The following is a 10274-nucleotide window of genomic DNA, read 5'->3' on the forward strand; positions in this document are numbered from 1 at the left end:
ATTTTCTTATTATAACTATATTAGCATGATTACATTATCCCAAATGAATTGTTCAGTTCTTTCACTTAGGCAGTAGCTACTTGCTTGAAATATTTTGCAAAAATTCTTGTTAACAGCACTCTTATTTCTGCTCATTTTAGTTATTTTCAGTGGTGAAAAAAAAAAAAAAAAAGCCATGTGAGCCAATACTATATTATTCTAATTTAATGACTAAATCAAAAACTTTGCTATCTGCCACTTTACAGACAGGTTTATGGTGTTTTGCCAGTTTGCTTTGTTTGTAAGTTTCTTTCATTTGACAGTCAGGAATTTAAATGTCCATAGATTTTTCTATAATTTAAATGTCCATAATGGTTAGAGCTAAGCTCATCCCTGCTATGAATGGTGCCTGTGCCCTCTCATTTGATTGGTGCAGACACAATGTGCCAGAAGGCTGCGGTCAATCAATCTGACTCATTACCCTCCAGTCGTGGGCTAGCCTTTTTACAGTTTTATTTTTATTTTTTTTAATCTGAAAATGTGATTTAAAAGTTAAAAAAAAATTACATTTTCTTCTGAACTTTCACTGACAAGCATATAAACCGAGAATGTGCCGGTTTTGCAATTATGCACAAGAAATTTGTCATAGCTTCCTGTATTGGCCTACTAATTAATATCGAGTTACTTTCCAAAATAATTTAGACAGATAAGTACACAACTTTTGCCAATGTTTTTATACTGATATTAATAGCTAATTAAAATTCATTATAACTTGAATTGAATTTACCTTTTATTTTATTTAAAATGCTGTTAGACTTATGTAAGAGACCTAAAACTTAGATAATGTATATTATGCCAGTCACTGAGGTTTCTGTTACCTATAGTGAGAAACATGAAGCTCTGAGTATTGTGAATGAGGTTTGCTACTTGCCTGTCCTATATTTATATATATAAAAGGAATATTCTTTGATTCTGAAGAATCTTATTTTTAAACAACTACAAAAATGAATCTACTTTAATATTTGTGTGATACTGTGCTAGCAACCAAACTAAAAAAGCACTAAAATGTTTGGCAGAAGCTTTACCTTTAATTCAGCATAACCCATTTGGGAAAAGTGTGATTAGTATTTTGTCAACCTAAAATAGACTGCCAGCTATGTCTTCAGCAAAGAGGACTTTATCTGGGGGAAGCAAAGAACTGCAGTTCAGGATCTATAGCCATGACAAACCCTAAGCAAGTCCCTGAAGACGGAGAAAGAAGATTACTTTTATAGAAAAGAAAAGGAAGTTGGGAGGCCTGCAGTGAACAAGGAGTCAGAGCTGTTTCATTGGCTGAGTTGTAACCATCTCTCATTGGCTGAGTTCTTGCCAGGCAAGAAGAGGGAGTCTTTCTTCTTCCTGTTGGACTCCTGCAGGACACAAGAGCATCCCCTTCTGGTCTCCCAGCCCTATTTAATTGGGGCTTCTGTTAATGAATTGCTTATCATTTTAAATGGAACAAACTAAGGCTGAATGCTAATCCCCATGTTGATTATATTTTTGTCTTTGGCGGACTGATTGCTTAGGTAGTTAAAGCCTAAAATCTAAAATATTTACAGGAAAGGAGTAAGATGTAAACTTGCTTGATTCTCTTCCAGTGATTTTGGGAACACTTCACCAAACATTTCTTCACTCTGAAGAATTCCTTGTGTTCCGGTAACTTAGAATATGTATCCCAGAGTAGAGGTTCTCAGACTTGAGCATGCATCAGAATTACCTGGAGGGTTTGTTAAAAACACAGATTTCTGGGACTCACACCGATTTCCAGTGTAGAAGGTCTAAAACAGAGCCCTAGAATTTGCTTTTCTATCAGTTCAGTAATCTTGATGTTATTGATCCAGGAACCACACTTTGTAAAACACTGTTCTGGAGAAGAGAGGGAACTTCACTGACTGTAAGCATAGCTGCAGTACTGTAGGTGCTTGTTATTTATTTTTATTAAGTAAATCAACGAATCTGTTAGACATCTGCTTCTTCCAACAGCTTGTGTGTGGTGTTTAAGCTTCAGACTGCCTTTGTGATTATGTTTTTGGTTATATAACAACATTTATTTTATTATAACTATTTTCAAAAATGCTTTTCTAATAAAGAAAACTTGTGAAACTCCTACTAGTAAAAATGCTAATATTATAGTATTATATATATGTTATATAAGCATTACATGCAATTTAGGAAATAAAGGAAAAAGGAAGAGAGAGAGAAAAATTAAGAGAAAAAAAAAAAAGACTCCTAAAACATAACAAAGAAATAAAACCATGGTAGTCATGTTTTTCTTTGACCTTTCCTTATACCTTGCTTCAGTTCAGTTCGGTTCAGTCGCTCAGTTGTGTCCGACTCTTTACGACCCCGTGGACTGCAGCATGCCAGGCTTCCCTGTCCATCACCAACTCCTGGAGCTTGCTCAAACCCATGTCCATCGAGTCCCAGAAATGATATATTTAGTGATGTCATCGTGGTAGCTCAAAATCTGTAATGATGGTAGTGTTCACACCATGGACACTGGCAAGTACTACAAATGTTTTCCCCATGCTCTGGGACTCGGTTTACCAGCATGCCATAAATGATTATTATTGCTTTTGCTGCTTTGTTATACCTGTTTGATTTTTATCACAGCCCCTTTATTCCCTGGGAAAACACAGGGAGAGTGAGAAAATTGGAGTCACCAAGCCTTTACCTAACCTAAAGTCCTCCCTTCCCCCAATTCACCACCATTTCTGTTTAAACCTCCTGAGACCTGCATGTGGTGTATCACACAGGGCACCCTCACCACCCTATCAGTTCTTACTGAAATTCGTAAGTAAAAGTTGCCTATTATACTCTAAATAATGATCGAGCTGAAGACTAAAGTCTCTAATCCCGCCTATGTCAGTTACAATGATAAACTCAACTTCCAGGATAGGCAGGTGCATGGCAGGAACAATGTAGCCTTCTGATCTGTCAAGATATCCAGTCTTCTTAATGAGAAAATAGATTATTTTATTTCCATAGTTTTAATCAGTGGGCTTCCTTGCTTGCTTCTGGTCAATCTGCGAGCAAACCTTAGCATCACGGAAACCTATAGGTGAGGCTGTTTACACTTAGAATAGATTGATGTTTCTGCAAGAAGTAAGATTCTGCAATCTTACTTTGAGACTATGGGATCATGTACTCTAGGGGATTTCAGTCTCAGTGATTACAAACAAATCTGTCTTAAATATGTCTTCTTTTCTTTAACTTATTAAACACACATACACACACACACACACACAAACCTGATGTGGCCACCAGATGTGCAAACAGCTGTCCAGCCATAGTTTTTCTTCGTATGCTAAAACTCCTATTTTGCATGAATCAAGACTTCTCATGAAATTCATCAAGGAAAACAATTAGAAAATACTTACTGCTTGAGTCCAGGTGTTCATGGATGTAAAACCAAGTCCATATGGTTCCTGTGGACCATCTCTCTTTCTGAATTTTGAAGCTGAAAACATTGTATCTTCCATCTTTTATAATATATGCTAGGAACACTAGAACCCTTGGTTGCTATAAAACTGTTACTTGAATCATATATAAAACTTATTTTTTAGACATTTCTGCTTTCAAATTCACATGTGATAGCCTCATGTAGAATTCTGTCTTTCACTAATTACATGCAGTCATGGGCTTCCCAATTTCCTGCCCTAGAGTTTTATCTCTGAAAAGGCTGCTAATTATTTCCTTAAGCCCATTTGAAAAAGAGACATGGGCATTAAAAATGCAGTTAAAAATCAATCTGTTTACTTTATAGATATTTTAAATTAAATTCTTTTATATGATGGTCTGTAGGAAGTTACATACTTGGCTGGCCCTTATTAATTTATTCTTTTCTTCCTTCTTCTTAATTACTCTCCTGAGTTTTAATTAATTCTCTATCTTAAAGCTTTATTGAGAATTTAGTCATAAAGTTCTATGAATATATTATTTTCTTTATATGGTTTGTTGATGAAATAGTCTGCAGTGTTTTTATATATATTTATTACAAGTGATTCTTAAACTACAGTTAGAATTAATTAAAAGATAAAAACATTTTCTTTATGAAATTATATAACTCCTTTCTATTTTTCCTTTGTTGCCAGAAACTCAGTGATAACTTACTTGTCAATAACAGGTTTTATGTTAGCCAAATTTACTGAATGATTTCTGCCTTTCTCTTTCTCTCTCTCTGTATGTTATCATAAGAGTTTTATGCAAATTTTTACCATAAAACATTTGCAGTGTATGCATCTTATTATGAATTGCCTTAAGTTGTTTTGGAAGCATAATTGATATATTAGTTATGAATATAAAAGTCCTTTAATTTATTGTTATATATTTATCATATACAGTGGAAAACAAAGAGATAACATATGTGCTTACATGTGTTACTTGGAAGAAACATTCTTCAACTTCTCTTTATTCTTTTCACCAAGCACTGTGTCCTTTACACAGAGGACAAGTTTTATAATGTGCCTCCTAAGTAAGGTCTTATTAGTTATAAAAGTGGTGTGGACTACTAAATAATGGATAAATCTTATAAACTTAAATTTTACTTAAAAGATTTCAAAATGATATTACCGGGGGTAAGAAAAACTCTGAAAGGTGAGCATTAGCCAGTGTCTAAGAGATAGGTATTGGTCCAGCTAGCAGCTGGCTTGGCACTTAATCCTCTTTTCCTAAATGAATATTAATCATTTTACTGTATCCCAGACTTAGGACTATTCTGTGACAGTGAGCAACACAAACTAGCCATCCCCTTATATTGACTAATATGAGTGACTGTTCCTTCTTTGGCACATACAGCTTTAATTTCAGTCTTCCTCTCTTCTAAATAATGTTATTAAGATCACCTATCACAGAACTGGGCTTACCTGGTGGCTCAGTGGTAAAGAATCCACCTGCCAAAGCAGGAGGCTCAGATTTGGTCCTTGATCCAGGAAGACCCTCTGGAGAAGGAAATGACAACCCACTCCAGTACTTTTGCCCAGAGAATCCCACGGACAGAGGAGCCTGTATGGTACAGTCTGTGGTGTCACAAAGAGTCGGACACAACTTAGCTACTAAATGACAACAACAATTCACAAAACTGCTCTGGTTTCCTGAAAAAAAAAGCCCTATTTCCATAAATCCCCCTAGAAAAATCTATGAAAAATCCCCTATTCAAAATGTCTTTTCTAACACACTTTTATGGGGATACACCTTGTGTTGTGTGGTTTGCTTGGTCAAAGATGTGTAAACACTGTATGGAAGAGTTTATGTATGGAAGACATACATAAACACTGTATGGAAGACAAAATGGAGTTTCTACAGAGATGCACCTTCGCTGCTGTAGACCAAGATCCTCTACTGACATATTGAGCGGGTCTGCCATGCCCTTTGTCTCTATGACTTCAACATGCTGCACTGCCCACAGCTGGCTGGTGAGCTCTTGCCAAATTGAGTTTGGGTCTTTATTTGAGCATCTTCATGTTTGGGTTTGTTTTGTTTGCCTGATTTCCTAGTAATAGGGTCCCTTGGATTGGATGCTGTCGTTATTGTCATCTGAACATATTTGTATTCTTCCTCACTGAAGCTGTTTTCTAACATCCTGACCCCTGATCCTATGGTCTGCTTACATGTTCAGTGTCTTCAGTGTTTATGGTGAAGAAGATAAAAGGTTTAATGAAAGATGGGCATAGGTCAAATAATTCTTTACTCAAAACTGATCCAGGAGTTAAGAAGTTCAAAAGATCTCTTTATATCTATGCCTTGAAAAAACTTTACCTTATAAGTTTTAAAATTACATAAAGGCATTTGTTATTGCAACTATATTTCCATTTTTCCATACTTTTCAAACTAAAAGAAGCATCAGTTCAGTTCAGTTGCTCAGTCGTGTCCGACTCTCTGCGACCCCAGGAATCGCAGCACGCCAGGCCTCCCTGTCCATCACCAACTCCCGGAGTTCACTCAGACTCATGTCCATCGAGTCAGTGATGCCATCCAGCCATCTCATCCTCTGTCGCCCCCTTCTCCTCCTGCCTGCAATCCTTCACAGCATCAGAGTCTTTTCCAATTAGTCAACTCTTCGCATGAGGTGGCCAAAGTACTGGAGTTTCAGCTTTAGCATCATTCCTTCCAAAGAAATCCCAGGGCTGATCTTCTTCAGAATGGACTGGTTGGATCTCCCTGCAGTCCAAGGGACTCTCAAGAGTCTTCTCCAACACCACAGTTCAAAAGCATCAATTCTTCGGCGCTCAGCTTTCTTCACAGTCCAACAAGCATAGTCACATTAAAAAAAAAAAAAAAAAAAAAAACACCTGGATATACCTATGGAAATCTATTTGTCTCCTCGGTTCTAGATTTCCTAAATCTTTTCTATATATCTTTTTCATGAAAGATGTGGACTAGGAGTAGTGATCTGATTACACATCACAGGGCTATTACTTATTTTATTACGCTCAGTAACCAAGACATTTCCACCTCATTAAGTTATAAGGCAGCAATTGCAAAACACACGAACATTTCATGTTTCTCCAAACATTTTAATTTTTCTAAAAATAATTTAGAAATTCTCCTGTTAAATTTGTAAATAGAGGAAATTCTCATAGCAGAGTCAGATTTTACCCTATAATTGGGCCAACTATGCTTTAACAGTCTTCCTATATGTAAGTAAATATATTTTGCATCAGTATGTTTTAATTTTCTATTTATCTGTTTGTCTAAAACCTGTTACATTCTTCTAAATTACTAAAACTAATAACGTTGGTTGGCTGTAAGTACAATGACTTTCTCTTTTGAGTTATGTGTTTGGCACTAATGTGTGAGTAGTCAATGCATAGAAAATGATTGAATGCATTTCTACTGAAAGAATTAAACACAAAAATCAATCAACATTCCAATCTGATTTACTGTAGATGATACGAATCAGTCAGTACCTCTGACATTGGCCATGAATATTTTATGTCAATGGTCATATCCTGGATTATTTCCACTGGTTTGGAGGCAGGCAAGTTGACTGAAAGTCACAAACTTACACCAAATAAGCTCACAAATTAATAATTTATAGAATAGAACATTGTAAAACCATGCCCCTTAATACATTTTCCCCTGCCTTCTACTTCTGTGAGAAGCTTCATATGAATGACAAGAACCTATATAAATATTTGATAGATATTAGGGGACTTCCCTGGTGGCTCAGATGGTAAAGCGTCTGTCTACACTGTGGGAGACCTGGGTTCGATCCCTGGGTCAGGAAGATCCTCTGGAGAAGGAAATGGCAACCCACTCCAGTACTCTTGCCTGGAAAATCCCATGGACTGAGGAGCATAGTATGGTACAGTTCATGGGGTCACAAAGAGTTGGACACGACTGAACGACTTCACTTCACTTCAGAGATGAACAAACAAATAAATTAATTGTGGAAGCCAGTTCATAGTCACTCTAATTTAGTATCCTTTAGACTTTATATATTTAAAATGCTACTGTCTCTAGCACAAATTCCTTCAATGAAATCTCCTTCTATTTTTAGGTTGTGTTCCATTTAAAGTCAATATTCTACTCACCCTTCAACTCTGAGTTTCATCTCTATCATTTTTTTGAAGCAACTTTAAAAAAAAATTATTGGAGTATAGTTGCTTTGGGCTTCCCTGTTGACTCAGTGGAAAAGAATCCACCTGCCAAGCAGAAGGCATGAGTTTGATTCCTGGGTTGGGAAGATTGCCCAGAGAAGGAAATAGCAATCCATTCTAGTATTCTTGCCTGGGAAATCCCATGGACAGAGGAGCCTAGCGGGCTTCAGTCCATGGGGTCACAGAGTTGGACACAACTTAGCAACTAACTGGCAGCAAAAGCATGGTTGCTTTACAATATTGTGTTATTTTCTGTTGTACAGCAAAGTGAACCAGCTATATGTATACATGTAGCTTCTCTTTTTTGAATTCCTACTCTATGAAGTAAGTCAGAAAGAGAAAGACAAATGTCATATATTAACACATAATATACAGAATCTAGAGAAAATGGTACAGATGAACCTATTTACTGAAGCAATTTCTTTTAGATTTTAAATCCTAGTGTTGGTAAATCTACTGGACATTCTCAGCCCAAATTGCAGAACCACTCCTGGGGCCCATGTTACAGAGAGTACTGCATATCATAATGACATAATATACACAAAGAAAAAATATATATATTTAAAATGCACAAATGTGTTGCTCATTCAAAGACCAACACAGTGGGAGAGGAAAATCTATAACCCTAAATATACATTCTTATTCCTATCTTCTCTAAATGGAAAGCAACTGGGTCAGAAGGGAGCAGAGATTTACGTTTTGTGTAGTTGCCAAAATCATATACGTTGTTCGCTATCTTTTGCAGAGCACTTGAGCAGTAGAAGCATTTAGGTGAGCAAAATGACAAATTACTTGATTTTCTAAATCTTCCCTCTCAGCATAAACTTGAAAGTTTATTCTATAAAAGAATATTGTTTCTCGTGTTGCTGAGCAAGCCTTACTTTTCTTTAATTTCCAATTCATGGTTCTGGAGTTACCCAGAGTTTACTGGGTTTTCACACTAGTTACAGGTAGTAGTTAAACAACATTTTGTTTTACTGAATAATTCATATTGCTCTAGAATATGTATGTACATTTAACTTATTACATGTATTTAGATATTGCTGTAAGAGGGTGAAGATCAAAATTTATATTTTTATATTTATTTATATGGTGACATGAAATTATTTTGTAGTATTTTCATAATAATGAAAACTTACATTTGCCTAAACATTTACACTTAGACAGGTAATGCACCATTTAAAGAAGAGATCTATTAAAAATGGCACATCAGGTATTCTGATTTCCCCCAATCCTTGCTCACATTTTTGAAACAATTTACTCTTATCCTTCTTGAAACCATCCTCGCCTGATCTCTCCCCCCAACTATCCTGGTTGCTAGGTAACAACATAAAATGGCAATGAATAACGGAAGTAGTAATAATTATTACTATGATTATGCTTAAATACACTCTCATGTTTATTGTACCTTTGAGGGGCAGATTGCACTCATATTCCTCCATGTTGTTACCTCTTGGAGTTTCTCTTGACTTGGTCTTGACTACAGTTTTCTTCTTCTTTTCCCTAAACAATCTCATTCATATTCACAGCCTCAGTTAGAATACATATGGCCGTGAATTCCAAACTTATATCTTCAGCTCCACCCTCTTCATATATCCAGACCTTGTATGTATAACTATCTAATTAACATATCCTGTTATGTACCTGAAATGTGTCCCCCAATATGCCAGATATTAAAGTCATTATCTTCCCCCACAGTTCTTCTTTTCTCATTGGTCTACATCTCTGAATGTAGCCAGAATCTGTCTATAAAAGCTGCATTCCTGGCACCCATACTTGATGCCACACTTCTACTCCTCCCAATAATAAATATATCCTCAACAACTTAATTTCACATCTTCAGGGTTTCTGGAGTCAATCATTTTCCCCCAACCCACTCTAAGCATCCCAAGGTCAAACTACTTGTTTCCTCTTAGCTGAATTTTCCACCTACCTTCTTTTTCTGCCCTAATCTTTCGCCATGATATGGCCAGAGTGGGACCTTTAAATACATATATGGTAGTATCATTCTCTTTCTTAAGGCTGTTCAGTGGCTTTCCACTACTTTTACAGTAAAAGTCACAATCCTCAATGTGCCTCTTTGGGGCTGTACCTCAGTTCTCCCCCTTTCTTTCCAGCTTCATCTTATACCAAACATACTCTATTCTCTCCACAAGTCACATCTGCACTCTTTTGGTTCTTCAAAATAGAAAGCTTCCACCACATACTGCTCTCCTATCCCGAATACCCTTTCTTCCTTCTTATGCATGAAACACCCATTCTTCTTTAGATCAAATATAACTTCCCGAGGCAGCCTCCTTTGAGTTCCTGAACTAGTCATATTCTTCTATCATTTCCAGCTACCACTCCACTACTTGTCTTCACAGGAATTATCCCAGTTTCATTCACATCAGCTCAGTTCAGCTCAGTCGATCAGTTGCTCAGTCATGTCCGACTCTGCAACCCCATGGACTGTAGCATGCCAGGCTGCCCTGTCCATCACCAGCTCCTGGAGTTTACTCAAACTTATGCCCATCAAGTCAGTGATGCCATCCAACTATCTCATCCTCTGTCATCCACTTTTCCTCCTGCCTTCAATCAGAGACTTTTCAAATGCGTCAGCTCTTTGCGTCAGGTGGCCAAAGTATTAGAGTTTCAGCTTCAACTCCAGTCCTT

The sequence above is a fragment of the Bos grunniens genome, chromosome 24 (genome assembly GCF_055505025.1).
Source record: "Bos grunniens cultivar Pamir isolate PY7600 chromosome 24, Bosgru_T2T1.0, whole genome shotgun sequence".
In the NCBI taxonomy this organism is placed as follows: domain Eukaryota; kingdom Metazoa; phylum Chordata; class Mammalia; order Artiodactyla; family Bovidae; genus Bos; species Bos grunniens.